At 35.2% G+C, this 18595-nt stretch overlaps 1 long non-coding RNA gene across 19 annotated transcripts in view; it reads left to right on the forward strand.

The window, feature by feature from the left end:
- The window catches only part of LOC121664287, a 51137-nt gene extending 39225 nt beyond the window's left edge, over positions 1–11912 (forward strand). For 9 of the 19 annotated variants that reach the window (XR_006015929.1, XR_006015923.1, XR_006015919.1 and 6 more), the window contains 4 exons: positions 1689–1770; positions 2620–2985; positions 6198–6317; positions 9612–11912. This is a non-coding gene — a long non-coding RNA (uncharacterized LOC121664287). Of the gene's footprint in view, positions 1–1688; positions 1771–2619; positions 2986–6197; positions 6318–6702; positions 6872–9611 lie in introns of all 19 variants that reach the window. The other 10 variants (XR_006015931.1, XR_006015932.1, XR_006015934.1 and 7 more) reach the window with 7 other exon arrangements.
- Positions 11913–18595: the final 6683 nt, after the last annotated feature.

Here is an 18595-nt window from a genome sequence, read left to right on the forward strand (position 1 = left end):
AAATTGTTTTAGATACAGTACTGGTAAACTTAGGAAATTCCATTTGGATGCTTATGGGAAAGGGAAGAATCTGTTGATGTGGCATTTCCTTTGAAGTTCTTTGGCTGTCCATCTGTCTCCCTGCTGCCTCCCCATCACTTCCTGTGGTGACCTCAGGAGCACTTGGCCATGAGAGTAGCACATGTGGAAAGTCATCCACATGTCCAAAAGAGCAGCAGATGACAATAACAGCTTCTTTTAACCTAAGAAAGTAAGAAATTTTGAGTGGAAGATAAGGATTCAAAGACAGAACGCCAGTGCTTTGCTTTCTGATAGTAGAGAAAAAGGTGGCAAATTGCAGATTTCTTTGATTGAATGACTCAGCAACTAAGTAACTGCACTGGCTGTTTTGTGATAGTAACCCATTCCTAACAGCAGTTCTGCTGGCCATGTAGGCGCTGGGGAACAGCTTTGGAGAAAACTGAAAAATCAATAGCTCTGGAAAATGGGTTTCCTAGGACTAACAGAGATATGTCCTTTAGTAAATCCCTCTACTGGGAAGTTAGGCTTTCATAGCTCCTCATACTTCTGTATTCCAATACTCCCAGCTCCTTAGCAGAGTTGATACTTTCTAGTTATACAAGTAAGTTTATTTTGGGTAGCAGAAGACAGTATGAGATACGTTAAAGATTTCTGTCTGCACATGGGAAAAGGAAACTTACTGTGATGTGGAGAGTGAAAAAGAATTGTGAATACAGTGGCAGAGTAACTAGAAGAGAGTGGATATTAAAAATGTTGGAGTTTAATGACAGGCAAATTTCTAGCTCCACCTTCTCCCCTCAAAACCAAATGAAAACTCTTCTGAAGAGCTATGTTTGATTCTTAGGGGCCTGTATTCATTCTAGTTGTCCCAGCAAAACCTTTTCAGTTTCACTTCTTTATTTAATTTTTTAAAAATTCCTTTAACACTTTTTCAGTTTTTATAATCTTTCATAGTAGTTTGCTACTTTTGCAGGCTGATACCATTTGCAAGCCAGCAGCTACTTTCTGTAATATAAGATGCCCAAAAACTTCTTAAAGAATTTCTTAATACCCTGCTTCTCATTCTGCTAGTATGTTTTCTAAACCAAGGCTAACTTTCACTCGAGGTCATATTAATAGTGCAAAAATTAAAAGCTGATCCTTGTGTTTGTATTTTAAATTAAAACAATGAAAAGCTTTCAGAGCACTCACTCACACTCCCCAGGCTGTGGTTTTCTCCAGTCCATTGGTCTAGAGGTTTCTCTTATTGAAATATTGTGGCAGGAAAGGAGGATTAAATTACTGAGGCTGTCAAAAAGGACAAGCACTCTGCCATACATTATCATTATCACTGGCTTCCTCAGTGGAAGAAAATGCAGTAAATCACTTCAAATACAAAGCAATAAAGACCACTGGCTTTTAAAATCATGAGTGCTATTGCCATTAACAGAAAGTGACAGCTATGTGGCATGCTTAGATGCTGCTTGTATCTTTTTTGACAGTGTGCACATAAACCTGCCAGTGACACACCATTAGATCATATGACCTTTCAGATTTGGTTCTAACATTGTTGCTTTTCCTTAGAAAAGAAAGAAACAAATGTTTATTTTTCCTTGTTCTTTTCCTCATGCTCTTCTAAAAGGTGAAAAAACATTTGATACTAATAATAACTCTGATTTGCTTTGCAGTGATAAATGTGGATCAGGCAGATAATTGTGCAGAAGGAGAGTATCTCAAGTCTGTTCTAAAGCCAGATCCACTCACTGACAGGTACATGTTAGTATTGGAAAACTCTATTATAGGTCTTAGTAAGTAATGCTTGTGGTTCACCTAGTTGTTTGTCTCTTTTGAGGAGGTTAGACTGAGGAGTCAATACCTAACTAACTAACTAGAAAAAATTTTGTTTCAGCTAGGAATGATAACTGCATTCTGATGGAACAATTGATCTTATTTCTTCCCTGTGTAGGTTCATGTGGCACAGAGTATTGCAGCCGCATCTAATGTTAGTTTAGTGCTGTGGTTTGGGATTTGGTTTGGGAGTTTGTTTGTTTGTTTGTTTTGTTTTTAACAAATTTGTTCTGCAAAAGAGATAATCTATCAGCAGTATTCTATCACTAATGAATCTGAAAAGCACATACCTACCCAGCGTAGTGTAGTGCATTTGTTGCTTTCTGAATTCAAAGTACTGCAAAGAGTCTAAGAGCTGCAGAAAGTGTTCCTTGGCCCTAGAATTTCCAGAGATAGATAGATAGATTGATCTAGCAGACAGCTATTATGTAAATGCATATGAGAAAAAATATAAATTAGTCTTGTCCAATTTCATAATAATAATGTTTGCTCTTATTCAAATTTTTTGATTGAGATAGTATGTGCTTATACAGAATATGACTTATACAGAATGAATAATATCCTTTGATTCCATTTTCTCTTGATGGTCAATCTCCATTAAAATTGTATAATTACTAAATTAAAGATTTATTTAATTTGTGGAAGAATAGAAAACCTAATGATTGTATTTGAAGTGTTGGAGTTACTTGTAAACCTTCTAAACATGTATTTATTCACAAGTAACTGATTCACTCCGCAGTAAGGAGTGATCTCTCTTCATTTCATTTCTAGATCTGAGTTTCACGTCTTGGCCGGAAAACAGGTTTTACTGGAATGCAGCAGGGAACACCATGAAATAATTACTTGTTGGGATGGAAATACCATACCAAAACAATTCGTAGGTTTGGAGATTTAAAAAAAAAAAAGATACTTCACTTAATAAGCAAGCAAAAGATTTATTCTACCATATAGAATAGGAAAATGCATAATGTTGTTCTAAAATTTGACAATACCAAGGATAAAATACTCCTTTTTTTCTTTTTTTTTCCCTGAGGGATAAATTAGCAATGGGAAATAGCTAGCATGTGGGATGCAATTTCTCCTATAAATACTTGAATATTTATAAAAATTATTTTACAAGCCTGATGTGAAAGTAAGGTAAGATTACAGCAGTGATCTTTTTCTCTGAACAGAAGTATTCATCTTCTACGTGTTGCTATCATGGTACTGTCCTCTGTGTTTGTAGGTGGGTTGTTTCCTGCAGTCATTGATGTGTCTGGCGTGGCCTGTGTTGAAATTTCAATTCTGCATTGACTAAATAGAAAGACAGGAAGTTCATCAGTAGTCCAGTTCCCCACTTGATCCTACCAAGAGGACCACCAAGAAACAAAATTTATGGAAAGATTGTGCCCATACACCAAAAGTTTCCTACTCTATGCATTTTAAACCTGGCCTAGTTAAATCTTCAACACATGTTTTCTATCACAGGCCTTACAAACTAGTATCAGAGCTTTTTCAGCTGAAACAGGAACTGAACTAAACTAATGCTTTAAAGCTCAGGAAACCAAATTATCAAGGATATAAATATCATTGAAAATTGCCTGCAGATGGTTTAGCCTGACACTTTATTGGTGTTTGTGCTAGGCCAAATTATAGCAGCATAGGCAGTGTATTAAGTAGTGTGTTACTTTTTTCCTGTCACAATGAAAGTTGCTGGAAAGATACTCATAATGATTGGATCCATATTAAAACATAAATAAATGGATAATCACATGCTGTTTTTGTCTTCTAAAAGGAGAATCACTTTAATGAATAGCTCTTGAAAAAAATATACTATTGTAATACAGAAAATTTCTGCTAAGCCGAAGTTGCAACTATAGGCTAATACTGTAGGTGAAACGGAACCAATTTGACCCTGAAAATAATGCATTTCACAGCTTTATACTCTTTTAGTTTATGCTTAAAAAATAATGTTAATTGGTGTGGAATTTATATGGAAAATACAACATTTTTAGAGTCCTAGAATCATTTAGGTTGGAAAAGAACTTTCAAGTCATTGAGTCCAACTGTTATCCCAGCACTGCACTTTTAAGTATCTCCAGGGATGGTGACTCCACTAGTTCACTGAGCAGCCTGTTCCAGGGCTTGACAACTCTTTCAGTAAATAATTTTTAATATCCAGTCTAAAATTTGTTTGGAGTGGAATTCCCTGCTCATGAAGACAAGATTTCAAAATAAAGTTGATATTTCTCTTCTTTCAACTTCATTTATTGATATGGAATCATTGTAAGTGTTAGAAATGTTGATTTTGTTTCCACATTTGAATAAATGATTTTAGTTGCAGAAAATGCAAAAATAACCAGTATCAAAAAAATCAAGAAAAATATGCTGTTAAATAGAATGACATAAAATACGTGAGCATGAGGTAATAGGAGGCTAGGAAAACTTTGAAATCCTTTTTAGGTTAGTAATTGTTGCGAACTGCAAAGGCGGTTCTCTTCTTTTGACAAGCATCTTTTCTTTATGTTTTCAGACAGTCATTGTCTCTGTCATTAATATGGAGATTTTGTCAGAATATTTGCTTTTCTTATATCTGCATTGTGTGACATGGGTAGTCTTTTTATTTTGTTTCTTTTTCTGTATAATCAGGATTCAAATTCCCTATTCGATTGAGGAAGATATACTTGCTAATATTTGTAAAACTTTGGAATAAAAACGGGATACAAAATTATTATTGCAGCATCTGAACCCCATCATTATTTACTTACATGTTCAAGTCTCTAAATCAGTTAACAAGACATGTTTCTGGCAGTCCATTTACCTTTCTGTAACTGTGTCATAGTTATTTTTTATTCTTCCAGTGTTGTTTTTCAGCATTTTAAGAGTGTAGAAATTTCAGCTGTGTAGTGAATCTTCACTGATTCCTCATGCCAGAATGTACTTGAAGTGTTGAGACCTGGAGGTAGAGTATGTGCTCTTCTGACAAGTGTTGGGAGAGACATATGTGAAGAAGGGAGGAATCCATTCCTCTAAGAGTCATCCTGCTGTGATAACAAGAGTGAACAGCTTTATGCAAGAGGTTTCCAGGCTGATCCTGACAGGTGCATCATTTCTTGGTAGGAAATGATAGTTATTCCTAGGAACAGACTATATGAAGTCATTGTTCTCCAAAGTAACAAAATCTATGTTACAGGATAGAGCTTGCATGCAGTGTTAGCTTCACATTAATGTACTGAATTAATGCACAAAGTTTTCTACTTGCTGCTTAAAATTCTGGTCTCTGGAATAAAAAAAAATGGAATCAAATTTGCCTACATTAGAGCTTCTGTCCAGTCTAAATTACCTCCTGGTGTTAATGCCTATAAGTGTTGTTCAAAAACAAAAATAAATTATCATTCAGGCTTTCATTGTAAAACACGTTTTAAGCTTAAAGCACTTACTGTTTTTTCACTTTGCTTTTGACAAACAAGTTTCATTTAGTTCTCTATTCTTTCCTGCAGTGCCTAGCAAATATCCTCTCACATGGTGCTTTTTAACGGGATGATAAATTTTTTTCCTATTCAGTAGTTTTGGGATTCCTGCAAGTGTGTACTGATACCTGGTGTTAACAGAAATGAAATGTGGAAATCAGCTAGAGAGAAAGTCTGGGATCCCAGGGAGAGATAAGGGACAGTAACGCTATCCATAGCTTTATTCATATATTCATATTTTGTCTAAGATATCCGCTCCTGTAGACTTGGATATAAAGTAACTTGATGTTACCCATTTCAAATTATGCTTATTGTAACATTTTGAGGTTGTAAAGCTCACAAACATTCACTGTTTGAACAATGTTGCCAAGACATACCAAATGTTAGCTCTAAATTCCTGTCATTTTGTCAGTCTCGGTGTTTTTGGCCCCAACACAAGCCACTAACTCAAGCCAGCTCCAACACAATACTGGAATTATGTGTTTGAAAGGAAAGCCATACTTGGAGGCAATGGGTGTAATTTAAGTTCACAGAAGAGAGGCATATATTTTGTATAGTTGTTTGTATAGCCCTCTGAACAAGAATTGTACCATGGGGTGGTGGGAGGGGGAACAAAAATGAAACATTTCTGTAATCCTGTGGATCTATGGTTACAACCTTTCTGTCCTTCCAGTACAGCTAAATAATATTAAAGAAGAGGGGAAGATTTAAAAGAAAGTCTTAGACTATTCTTGTCATGGAAAACGTTGAATTTAATTGATAAAGAGTTCTTGTTTATGTTTATTCAGTGGAAGAATAAAGAACAGAATACAGTTTTGCCTTTTTTTCTGTTTTGTAAGTTGATTTTTAACCCTTTTCGAATGTAATTTTTTGTGTGTGTGTTTACCCTAAAATGTACAGTGCTCAGTGATACCTCAGAAGATGAACAGGATCTTGAATGTGAAGATACTGATTTTGCTTTGGTCCATTTGAAAGAGATACTCCAGAAGCAAAGAAATATCATTGAACAAGACACTGATGGTAAGTTTTAGAGATCACTTTCTTGTAAACTTTTATAGCTTAAAAACAATTTGTTGAATTTCTCTGCAAGATTTATTGTGAAAGTAATTGTTTGATATTGTGTCAAGAAGAAATTCTTTAATATTAACTAAAGGCTTCCACGTTTGTTTGCAAAAGTCTGCAGAAACTATTACTGTCATTCCTTAAAATATATTTGAAAAACCAAAATCAAACAGCATCCCCAGCTAGTTTATAAAACCTAAGAACTTAAAAGACATATCTGCTTCCTGTAATTCTCTATTTTGTACAACATACTTCATTGTAAAAGAACTATAAATATCTATATATATTTATAAAAATTTATGTCAATAATTCTGTATTGCTGATGTCTGGATCTTATTTAAAGTTACAGTATAACCTCCAGAGTGCATCCAGCTTTTGTGTCCTCCATACAAAACTGTATCCGAGACAGTGTGAAATGCTGGGGGTGTTGGTTAGGGGTCAGTTTAGGGTGAGCACCCCTCTGAAAAAGACTGTGACCAGCCCTTCACTGTGACTCACCAAAGCAAGGTGAGGTGAGTAGGAGCTAAAGTGTCTTCCCATTCCTGGGCCATTGGAGAGTGTTTTTACAATGCTCATAAGAAGATTTGAGAAGGTTACTCAGTCCTTTCACAGACAGCGAAGGAAAATATTCTCCTTGCTTAGAGTTTCCTGTTGCCTGTGGTAGCAGGGTCATGGTTACAAATGCTGCATTTTTCTCCTCCCTCTTTGTCTCAATCCTCTTTCCTGTTGTGGTGAAGCTCAGGGAAGAAGCTGAGAGTATCTCTGTGATAAAGCAGTCCCTCTGTGAGTACATGAACCAGCTCCAAGACTGGACACAGTGCACACAAAGTGCATGCTGAAGAGTAGGAATTCCAGTTAGCCCTCCTGAAATGCCAGGCCAGTGTGACTGCTACTTCTGCTGTTGGGGATAATTACCGTACCTTGAGTGATGGGGAGCTGAGTATTGAGGGAAAGAAATAGGCTTTCTTACCATTTCGATTATCATGCATGATTTTCATCCATGCAGCAGCTAAAATACTCAAAGAATGCATCAAAGTTCCAAGAACCCAATAAAGAAAATGCTAAGAATCAAACCTCCATACTCTGGAAAAATAATATATGGATTTGATGCACTTCTTAATGTGGCTGAACCACTTAAGCTTTTCTCCACCAATAATTTTTCTCCAAGTTCTTGTGCAAAAGCACATCTCCAAAAAGGTATTTTGTAGTCTCTCACTGGAAGATTGTTTTTGTTCTGTATTTTAACACCATAATTTCCACTGTCATAATTCCTATTTGGTAAGACTGATTAGTGATATAAATACAATTTTTTACTCTTGAAAGTCACATTTCACAAAACTTCTAAAAATCCTAATCATCATCTCAGAGAATTATTATTACAGGAATGACTGGTTTTTGTTACTAGTTATTGTTCTGTTAAAAGCTAATCATTATTAGGTAATGACAGCTATTTCAATATTGAGGAGCATTTCTTCCCCTAATTGTAAGACATTTGAACTAATTTTTACTTTATGTGCCTTACATCTATTAAAATGATAGTAATAGCTGAAAATACTTTCATTCTTTTTCCTGTCCGCATTTCTGCCCTTCCCTATAGATGCCATACAGTTACTTTTTTTCTATCGCATCCATAACATATAACTTTGCATATTTTCTGAAAATTTAGAAATTTCAGAGAATTGAAATTAATTTTATGTTAATGTATGTCAGATCATGGGAGAAGAACATGTTAGTGTATTTTCTCGGACAAATTTATTGGAAAAGGGTCTGCTCTTAAGATCTGGATGTAGACTTCAATTAAATTCAATGGCACAATAAATAGAATTTCTGAGCAATATGTGCACATTCTCTGAGATGGATATTGGTTTGAGGGAAAAAGAATAAACCTAGACACAGAAAAATTCATAGGACACTACCACATGAGGATGTAGTCATTCTCAGATACCGTAAGCTTTCTTCATTCTATTTGAGGACTGCAAGCATGTATCTTTTTCATATCTTGTTCCTTCCCTTGCTGGTTGTGTGAAAGTGGCCTCCATGAAATTTGAAGCAAATAAGTGAATGACTAAGCAAGAGGATGGATGAAAAAGAGACTGTACAGTCAAGACATCTAACAATGTGTCTCAGAGATAATATGACCATATGAAAACTGAGAAAATAGAGTTAATGTTCTGATATAATTAATTACAGTTATCCTGCTGCTCTTACGGTAAAAACAATACTGTCCCCTGAAGTCTGCTCTGAAGTTGACAGTTCACTGAGTTATTTGTTCAAGGATATACAAAATAGTTTGGAGCTCTAAGAATAGCATCCAATCTGTCCTATAATAAGTCTTTCAACAGAGTAAATGATGGAAGGTTTATCCCATGTTTTCCCTTCACTAAACCTCTTCTGAGCTGTCCCGGCAGCGTAGAAGTTGCAACGTGAAGCATCATTGCATGTCCCAGAGTACTTATCCTAATTGATAGAGTAAATACATAACCTTGCCATTTATCAGCTGTATAATTTGCTTTGAAAAGATGTGCCATCAAGATTATTTGTTTTTATTCAAATTCCTTCTAGAGTCATGTTAGGCAGCCTCATTGCTTTTTGTGCAGGACTGGGAAAGAGCCTCATTTTTGACTTAGCAGCATGTATTAATCACAGCAGCAGAGATTCTGGCCCTCTGGGCTTACTTAGATATTGTAAAAGAGTGCAATTTTAAATCATGTCAGCTAATTTCTGTAAAATAGAACTTTTAAATACTACTTTAAAACCCCCATACACAAAGATGAAGGTAGTTAGTTTAGTCTAGGGAAATTATCAACTTTGTTGATACTTCACTATTTTACAACACAGAAGCTTTACAACATAGAAGCTTGGAATTTAAATCATTTTGCATTGCACAAACTGGAAAGAACAACTTACTGTTTAAATACTAATAATTGTCCAGGCTGATTTGGACCCGTCATACACACAGTCTAGAAAATGCATTAATTGGTATATATGTTACTTAAAATTATTTCTAAATATGCATATATGTTTTCAATAGAGTTTGGAACACCTTTATTTACACATTATGAAAAAATATTAATTTATACGGGCAATTATTATACAAATAGTTTTATTTATTTCAGAGTTAATTCCAGCACTAATGCTTTCATTGATATACATGCTGGTTCTTAGGGTGTTCGGTTTCCAGTGGGCTGAGTACCTGAAATGGAAGATTTCTTTTTTATTTATTTACCTTTTTTTTTTTTTTCCGTATACTAGGAGCCTTTTAATCTGTCCAAATGCTAAGGAAGATTATCAGAACAAAACTGAAACCTTAAATGAAATTGCTAATGCTGTTCTGCAGTGTTTCCTTTCTAGTTTTTGATTCACAAGATGATAGTGCAGTAATTGGAAAGCTCAAAGGAACAGTGGAAGCCCTCCATGCGCTGCCCTCAGTTGAGAGGGGAATGCAAAGATGACTACGAGGCATGAAAGGAAGTTTGCCTACAGAAGATCCTTCTCCCAGTGTAAATACATGCTTGATAGTGCATCAAAGATGAGATCTTTGTAATTCTTACAGTATATTTAATGTATAATTTATATGAAAAGGACGCTTGATTTGTAGTTGTAAAGTTTTGTATACTTTTCAGTCTGTTTGTTTTTATATTTCCCCCCTAAGGCTAAGAATATCTCCACAATGGACAACGTCTTGTAAATAATTAATACCTACATGATTGAATGATGTGCTTTATTTGCATTTTTAAGATTTTTTCTTACATAAAACAGTAATAAAAATGCAAGTCAAAATTTTAATTTTTAATAAAAAAACCATAAGCCTTAGAAAACTGATTAAAAATACTTTTATGTTATCCCTAATCACCCCACTAAATGGAATGCCTATGATTAGCCTCATTAAGAATTTTATACTGTGAAGATTTTATTAAAAGCAATATATGAAAATTACTTGGATTAATGTGTTAATCTGCCTCTTTAAAATGCTAATATCCATTTTATGCACATTAAATCTCAGTATGTGTTTTCTTTGATGCATGCAGTTCCTATCAATTAAATATAAAAAATTAGGCTAGTTGCAGGACTTATTAAATTACTGCAACCTTTTTTTAAATAACTTTTACCCTTCTACAAACATTATAATCAGCTGTTTATGGTTACCATAATTTGAAGTAGGGGGAGGGCAGGCGCAATCATTTTCTGTACAGTAGATGATTTACTTGCAGCCAACATCTGTCAAAGCACAAAAAGAAGCCATAGAGTATCAGATTTTGCTTCACCTACTTTGGGTTTAGGGATGGGCAACTGTGTTTTCATTTGGGTTTTGTCACTTTTAGAACTTACATCAAACATATACAATAAATTGTTGTATCTGAATAACTAGTGTCTAGTGTGGAAACGTAATTTTACAGCTTTTAACCAATCTCAGTGAAGGATTTAATTGATATTTTTAATGGAGCTGTGAATCAATGCTGCAAAAGGATTGTCTCTTGAGAACGAGGATATAATACGTTTCATTTTTTAATTTACTTTTTTATTTGTCATTTTCTTCAAAGGATTTTATAGACTGTGGATTTCCACTGTTTGCAAACAGGCTATGTTTCTTCATAAGCATATGTAAAGTATTCAGAGAGATAAGTAATTTATTAAAATCTACCTAATTTGCCGTGATATATTAAATCTCTGCTTCAGTGATCACAGACCATTTCATTTAGAGAATTAGGCATTCCCTCTTTGTGTGATTAAAGCTCTGGAAAATGAGTTCTTTGCTCCTATTTGTGAACATTCAAAGCCTGCTAATGGCAAGAAGATGGAATAGATTATGAGACAATTCATTACAGTTCAACAGAAAAAACTCCTGCTATAATGCAGAAATGCAAGTATGAATATCTGCATATAGTTTGAACCATCTGTGCTCTAATGGCTTCAGTAATGGCTCTTCGTCTTCAGTAGGCTTTGAAATGACATCCATACAATATTAATTTGTTGATGTACATTATGAGGCCAATGGAATGAATATATTCTGACCACAGAAATCTCTGAATTCCAACATGATCTGCTGTTGACTCCATTTTAGGACCTACCATCTTCAGCAGTACTTCTCATCCAGACTTTGCCAATCCTCAAAGAGTTTCATTCCTCTGGAACTTTAGGAGACCACAGACAGCTGCATTCCTAAACCCCTCCATTCTTCAGTTAATGGCCATATGTTTGTTGTCATTTGGGCTGGCGCTTAGTTCATCATTTTGGCCACTATTTCTAGCTTTTTTTGGCTCTGTGCATCTATATTGTCAATAAGACTGTTATTATACATTACAATAATTTGAAACAGCCAGATTCAACACTGAGATTAACTGAGTGGCTTTTTAGAAATTTAGTTGTGGTATTCTGTCAGAAGGTTCTTATTATTCTTCTAATACTTTGCAAACCAAACTAAATATCCTGCACATAAACAAAGAAGCAAATTGTATTGAGTTTTCTTGTGTGACTGTTTACTGACTTGCAGGAGAACTATGTTAACTGGTGCTTGTTTTCTTCTGAAATAAACCATGTGGTAAAATTAGAAAATCAGTGATGTTCATCTCACTTAAACATTTACAGTAACACCCTTAACACTTAATCTTCGCCATCTGAAGTTGGAAACTTAGAAACCAAGCGTTCATATATTCATTAAACACAGACCTCTTCGGTAAGTTACTGCAAAATATTCCAGTTGACATTTGGTTACATTGTGTTAACTGTTCTCAGTGACTCCAACATTAACATACATAATTTGCCTCAGGTTCCTAGACATATTTCTTCATAAGGTTCACTGTTACTCAGTTTTGGATTTTAAAGAAATAATCCTGATTTCTAGTCATGTTTATTGCTAAAACAGATAGAATATTCAGCGAGGATTTTCCCAACAGATGGATTGTATTATCTTATGCAACATAAACATGCGATCATACCAGAAAGTTTTGTTCTTGCATTGAGTAGTCTGTATTGCCAACATGCTCTTAAAACTTAATTCTAAATGCTACCTTGTGCAGGGAAAGTGGAAAATATAACGTAGTGCTATTTTGTCTAGATTTTAGCAATTAATAGCTTCACGAAAACTTGCATCTATGTAATCTCTAGGCTAAGGTACAAAGGAGCCATATTAAAGCTGGGTACTACCATGCTTTAAAATGTTACTCTAACATCCATTTTTGTAGAGTAGATAAATTTTTACTACAGTGTAACTTGATCACCACAGGCCCTACATAAGATGAAATGACAGTGTCAAATGATCCGTTTTGTTATTTTGTATCTTTTCCCATTTATTGTTACAGCTTATAGCTTCATTATGATGTCTTCTGGTGTGGTATGGTAACTGCTATTCTTCAGGTTACCAAGAATGTTGATCAAGATAGAAACTTAGCTCAAAAAAACCTTTATCTATTTTAAATGTTGCTTTTAATCTTTTATAACCTTAACCTAGGAATGGAAGTTGTAAGAGTAAATACATCGTGAACCAGGTAACAGCTCTGTGAAGTCGATCAATCTTGCTATAGAGTAAGTCAAAGCTTATCTCATTATATGAGTAGATGTAACATGACAAAATTTATAATGACTTGTTTCATAGATCAATATTAAAGTTAATGGTAATATTGTTTTGAAATGCTTTTTATTATTTTAAGGCACATTAAGACATTATCATAGTTCAAGAAGTCTCTAAACATATCAAGACTAAATATTAGCTGTTAAATTTAATTTTGTTATTTTGTGTTGGAACTGAGAAACAAAATACAAGTTCAAAATTGTGCTACAAACCTTATTTCATATTTCAGACTCAGAGAAATATTATATGTTTTAATTACAGACAGGTCTTTTTGCAGGTGGTAACACTAACTTATCCATCAGTTTTTCAAGATATTCCAAAAGATAATATTTTTATAAGACTTCACCTACATAACTGTTTATGTTATAGCTGTTAGTAATTGGACTAGATTCCAATCCTGCAACTGATACTGAATTGGAAAATTAATTGCAAAATATAAGTTCAGGTTAGTACCTTAGTATGCACATGATAAAAATTTGCTTTTGGCACAGTAAGCCCCATGTTTACTGCTTTTTGCTTTTTGTTAGTTCCTTTTTGGTATTTGTGATAAATTTTAATTCTTTTTCCATCTTTTAAAATGGGACAAGACAACTTCTGAGGAACTTGAATCATGCATCTGTGGGTTTTAGAGGCATTTTTAAAGTTTTTTTTATTGTTAAGGTCCTTGCTGAATAATACTTCAAGCTTTCAGCATTTGGTAGCATCAAAGTCTAATTCAGTCCTAGCAAAATTTCATCTCAAACAAGAGCTGCTTGTAAATGATCAGGTACCAGCTGAGGATATTTTGTCTGTGGAAATAAGTGATTACAAACCTTCAAACGGAAATGCTTATAGATCTTAAGAGTAGTAGTTCTGTCACAATACTTTGTCAGGATAGGATCATTCATGTTAGAAGGGATCTCAGGTGGCCTCTAGTCCAGCCTCCTCCAGGATTAGGCTCAGGGAACTGTTTCTGTCTGCGTACCCTTTCATGGGCTGGTTTCCAGGCCAGGCTGGATATAACGCTGAGCAATGGGGTCTAATATCAACAGCTAACCATTCTTGGTATCAAAATGATCTAGCATGATCTAGCAATGATTTGTTTAACATTTTTGTGGATTTGGAAAATAATCTATTTCCTAGTTAGACAAAATGTCATTCTTGTTGGATGCAAAATTATTTCCTATGTATTCAAGCAGCAAGAACTGCAGTGTCCTTGAAAAACCATTGGAAGAAATGAGGTCTTTCCATTACTAAAACAACAACAAAAAATCAATCAGAAGTTTCTTTTTCTTGTAGAACTGTTATCATCCAGTGGTTATTTTGATTACCTACTCATAAGCATAAATAGCTACAGTAGGTGATAGTCTTTGACTTCAATGATAATGAAAAACAGAAAATGTTCTACCATATATAGGGTAATTTTCCCAGAGAAGGAGGAGACACCAATCAGTGATTCCAAACACAAAGTACACGAACAATAAAGAAAACACAGCAAACTTAAGAAAACATCAGAAAATCTTTAGAGAAAATCTTTCTACATTTTGAAAACATTCCTTAACCTTTTTTCCTCTGTAATAAGCAGTTATTTTAGTATACCAAAATCAGACCCATTTGGAAACTTTCCAATAGGTTGGTATTGTCAGTGGTATAATTTGCATCTTAGATGAAATGCACAAAAATGGATCTATTTATAGAACAGAGCCACTTGTGTATCAGCATGCAGTAGATATAACCTGAGCAACAATATATATTGGCAGGCCTATCTATAGTAAAGGCAAACAAGTCAGTGTAACTTATAATTTATTTTAGAATGGAATTTACAGTGATTGACTTAAAGTCTGTAGTAACAGAGCTTTTTGCAGACGTTTGGGAAAATTACAGGATTATATTTCCACCCACAATATCAGACAGATACGATAGGGGCCTGTAACAGAGGCCCTGTACAGCTGTTGATGGATCCTACAACAGCATGTGTTGTGAGGAGCACTGAGTTCTGGAGCTTTGGTGAATCTCTCCTCAGTATCTTCTTTTTGAGCTGGCCTGTTCAGGAAGAGCACAGAACCTGGCTGTTAGGAAGCCTGTAAGTGTGAGACAGGCTGTTTGACCATTTTCATCCTTCTCTGGAGGACAGTCTCCCTACTGCAGGGAGGTGGGAGGAAGATTTTCTACTAATGGTGAGTTTTGTTTTAAAATCAACATACAGAAGGGCTTTGGGGAAAGTTGACAAGAACTTCTAAGATGCTACAAATGAAAATACTTTTTGTGTTTCACTTCCACTGAAGTAAACGTGAAGTCCAAATTCTATCAGGCCCATAACCTTGATTCTTGCACTTGGTTCATTGTAAATTTTGGGGGACTTTGGCAAGTTGTATGGGTAACAGAAAAAAACAGAGCACAGAAGCATGTAGAGCAAAGAGATTAAGCTCTAAGAATTAGTTCATAGTGAAGAGGGCAACAGATTGGGTTGACAATCCAACAGATTTCTTGCTTCCTCCCAACAGAAACAATCCTTGAAAAGGTCCCAAATAAAAGCATCTGTGATGTTGGTGAGAGGAAGGCTTTTATTCAAATAAGAGTTTAAATTATTTAGGCATTTACTGGAAGCTTCCCTCTCTCTTTATGCTTGCCATGTGAGGAAATGAGGCCTTAGAATTAATAACTACTCCTGACTGTTCTGCTGTATTTAAGCTAATTCCTACACATTGGTTCCCGTCATCTGGGAGGAAGCAGAAAGGACTGGAAATCTTTTCATAACTTTTCCCACTTCTGCTGAGGCACATTGAGGAAAATCCCTGTAACCGCAGACCACCAGGGTGCAGCCTGGCTGCTGCAGGAACACATGGTGAAGGAGAAAGCAGAGGTAGGACCTGAGAGATTTAAGAGCTGTGTCTACCCTGGAGTAACTTAAGTGGCTGCAAAGGATTTGGTGATTTTTAAGTGCCTGCAAGGATTATGGGCTCCTTGTTGGGCTTGCTGTATAGTCGGTAGGGAAAGGGAGCAAAAATATGGGTCTGGGAGTGAGGAATTTATGTGGGAGTTATCCTGGGAGACAAAGAATGAGAGAAAATAAGATGAGGACATGAAAAGGAAAATGGAGAGAGAAGTTAACATTGTAAAGAAGTGAGTGTCCTATACAAAATGAGCTCTCCCACTGAGCTTCTCCTCAGCATCTGTAACAGGCCTGGGTTTGGATGCAAAGGCGGGGGGATGGCCCAGGTGGGGATTCTGGAGGGATGCAGGGGGATGATGTGAGTATGGTTTTGTCTTTTGTTCATTTGCCTGTTTCAGTATTGAGCCTAATTTCTTGAAGGTTTTATATTAGAGAAAAAGGAAGTTTCCATAAATGTCTGCAGCATTTTTGCCTTGGAAGAACACTTGTCAGGATTTCACTAGCAGCAAGTCCATCACATAGAGGTTATTTTGTACAAAGGGAAGATGCAGGACACAACTGAACTTCACAGTCTGTTTGATTGTCCCTCCAGGATGACCCTCCTTAACCACGTCATCTACTGTCCATTTGAAATCAAACTCTGGATACAAGTGCGTAGGCAAATGAACTGGAAGTTGAGTCCTGGCACACAGCTCATGAAAGGTCACACAGACAAGAAAACATTAGGGGGAGACAGAGGGTGGTGGGAAGCAGCTGTTTGATTTCACCTGGAATTCAGTCCTGTCAAAACACAGTAACAAAACAGCATGATGCTTCTCAGACTTAGGTTAAAAGACCAAAAAACCCCAACAAAATAACAAAATAGAACAAAACAAACAAACACAAACCCAAAAAACTAAACCAACCAAACAAAAAAACAAAACCAAAAACAAGCAAGAAGAACAAACAAACAAAACAAAACCCACCACACAGTAATTTGTAAAATGTCAGAAATTACGGGATCATGAGGTAATCTCAAGTAATCTGTTGTGGTAAAATATCTGGTCTGGTTTTTTTACTATGCCTTTTATGATTAATTTTTCTTGTAAAGAAGTACTGTTGATGCCAGTTACACACATGCTCTCTGAGTATTAACATGAAAATTTAAGTTCATTTTGGGAACTGCTGGAGGGTGGATGTTATTCACATCTTGTAATCCTTGTTTATGTTATGCTTTGTCTATTAAGTAAAGTAGCTTGAGTGCACGAAGTGAAATGGGAGATTTATATTATAAGGTGGGGTTATGTTCAAAGCTGCATCACTGAGAAAAACAAGTATTTAGTTCATTTTCTTTGGGTTTAAAGCCAGACAAGACATTCATTGTAAGTTATTCTGACTCCTTAACAAAGGCTCTTGAATTTAGTTACCTGCCTGAATTACTGAAGGATCTCAGGCCACTTTAGGAGAAAGGTCTGCAGTCACTTTCTCACTTTGTTACTGCAGTTTGACATCCAGTGTATTTTACTTTCAAGCTTGAAGCTTAAATGGAGCGTGACGGTTTGTCTGATTTGGTTCCCATTATTTGACATCCTTCACTTGAAATCATGGTTCTACCCAAATTTACTAAAACCTCACCCGAGGCCTGACCACTTCATTATGTGACCCTCATGGCAGGACTAGCCCTAGTTTTGTGGGTTTATTACAAGTGTTATTGTTCTACTTGACTAGGTTTGCTGTAAAAATATTTTAAGTGCTACTCTACTGCTTCTTTACTTTCAGCAATCTGATCATTTAAAAAATTAAATTTGAAAGGGAAATCAGTTGTATATTAAATGATATAAATTATATAATATTTTAATTAAAAATTATAGTTGTATAATATAGTGAGGCACGTTTGGAAAATCCTATTTTATGTCTGACTATTTTTTCCTTTGCTAGCATGCCTCATTTAGCATTTCCTGTTAGGGGAAATGCATGGCAAAACTTTCATTTTTCATCTGATTCTAACTTGATGCACAATATAGAACACCAGTTTATCCTTAAATATTAATTCATTGTTTAACACAATCTCATTATGCATGCTAAAATCACTAATAAATATTTTGCTATTTATGTCAACTTCTATATTAGTCCATGTTCTGATTTTTAGGGTGTTAAATTACTGCTTTTAAAAATTGCTTATTCAGGAAAGAATTATTTATCAAAATGTAAGTGTGGAAAAATAATCTTTTTGAGATTGATCTCTCAAAAATCCTTTGACAGCAAACTAGAGGAGTATAGTTGTCCTTCTCTTTCATTTCTCAACAGCTTTGAGACTGTAGTTTGTTATTTTATCTTGCAGCATTTTTTTAGTATATGCACCAGATATTTTCTCAGCACATTGCCTGGAGAAGAAAATGGGAATTTAAAAATGAAACCTTCCATTTTACAGAATTGATATAGACCACACAGTAAACTTAGGTATGTGCCAAAAGTATCCACTTCATATCATGATATCATAGATCAGAATGAACAAAGTACCACTTGTGGATGAAAGTTGCCCCCTACTGTCTGATGTGACATTTGCATACGAAATTGTAATTCACAACTTTTTGAGGTTAATTTGTCTACTGTTTCTTTAAAGAACATGTTTTAATTCTAAATTTTAGAATTTCATGTGGACATATGGTGCATAGAAGATCAGATGTTACAGGAAGAAAATGAGCTGAAAGACTGCACTAGTGAAAGCCTGGTTCTAGAATTTGCTAACAAAAAAGTTATTGAGATAATGATTAGTGTTTCGTTTGTAATTTTGAGGGACTCTCTATCCATGCTAGT

The sequence above is a fragment of the Corvus kubaryi genome, unplaced genomic scaffold (assembly GCF_017639235.1).
Source record: "Corvus kubaryi isolate FWS band 111438036 unplaced genomic scaffold, C.kubaryi_AGA036_p1.0 37300, whole genome shotgun sequence".
NCBI classification, from domain to species: Eukaryota; Metazoa; Chordata; class Aves; order Passeriformes; family Corvidae; genus Corvus; species Corvus kubaryi.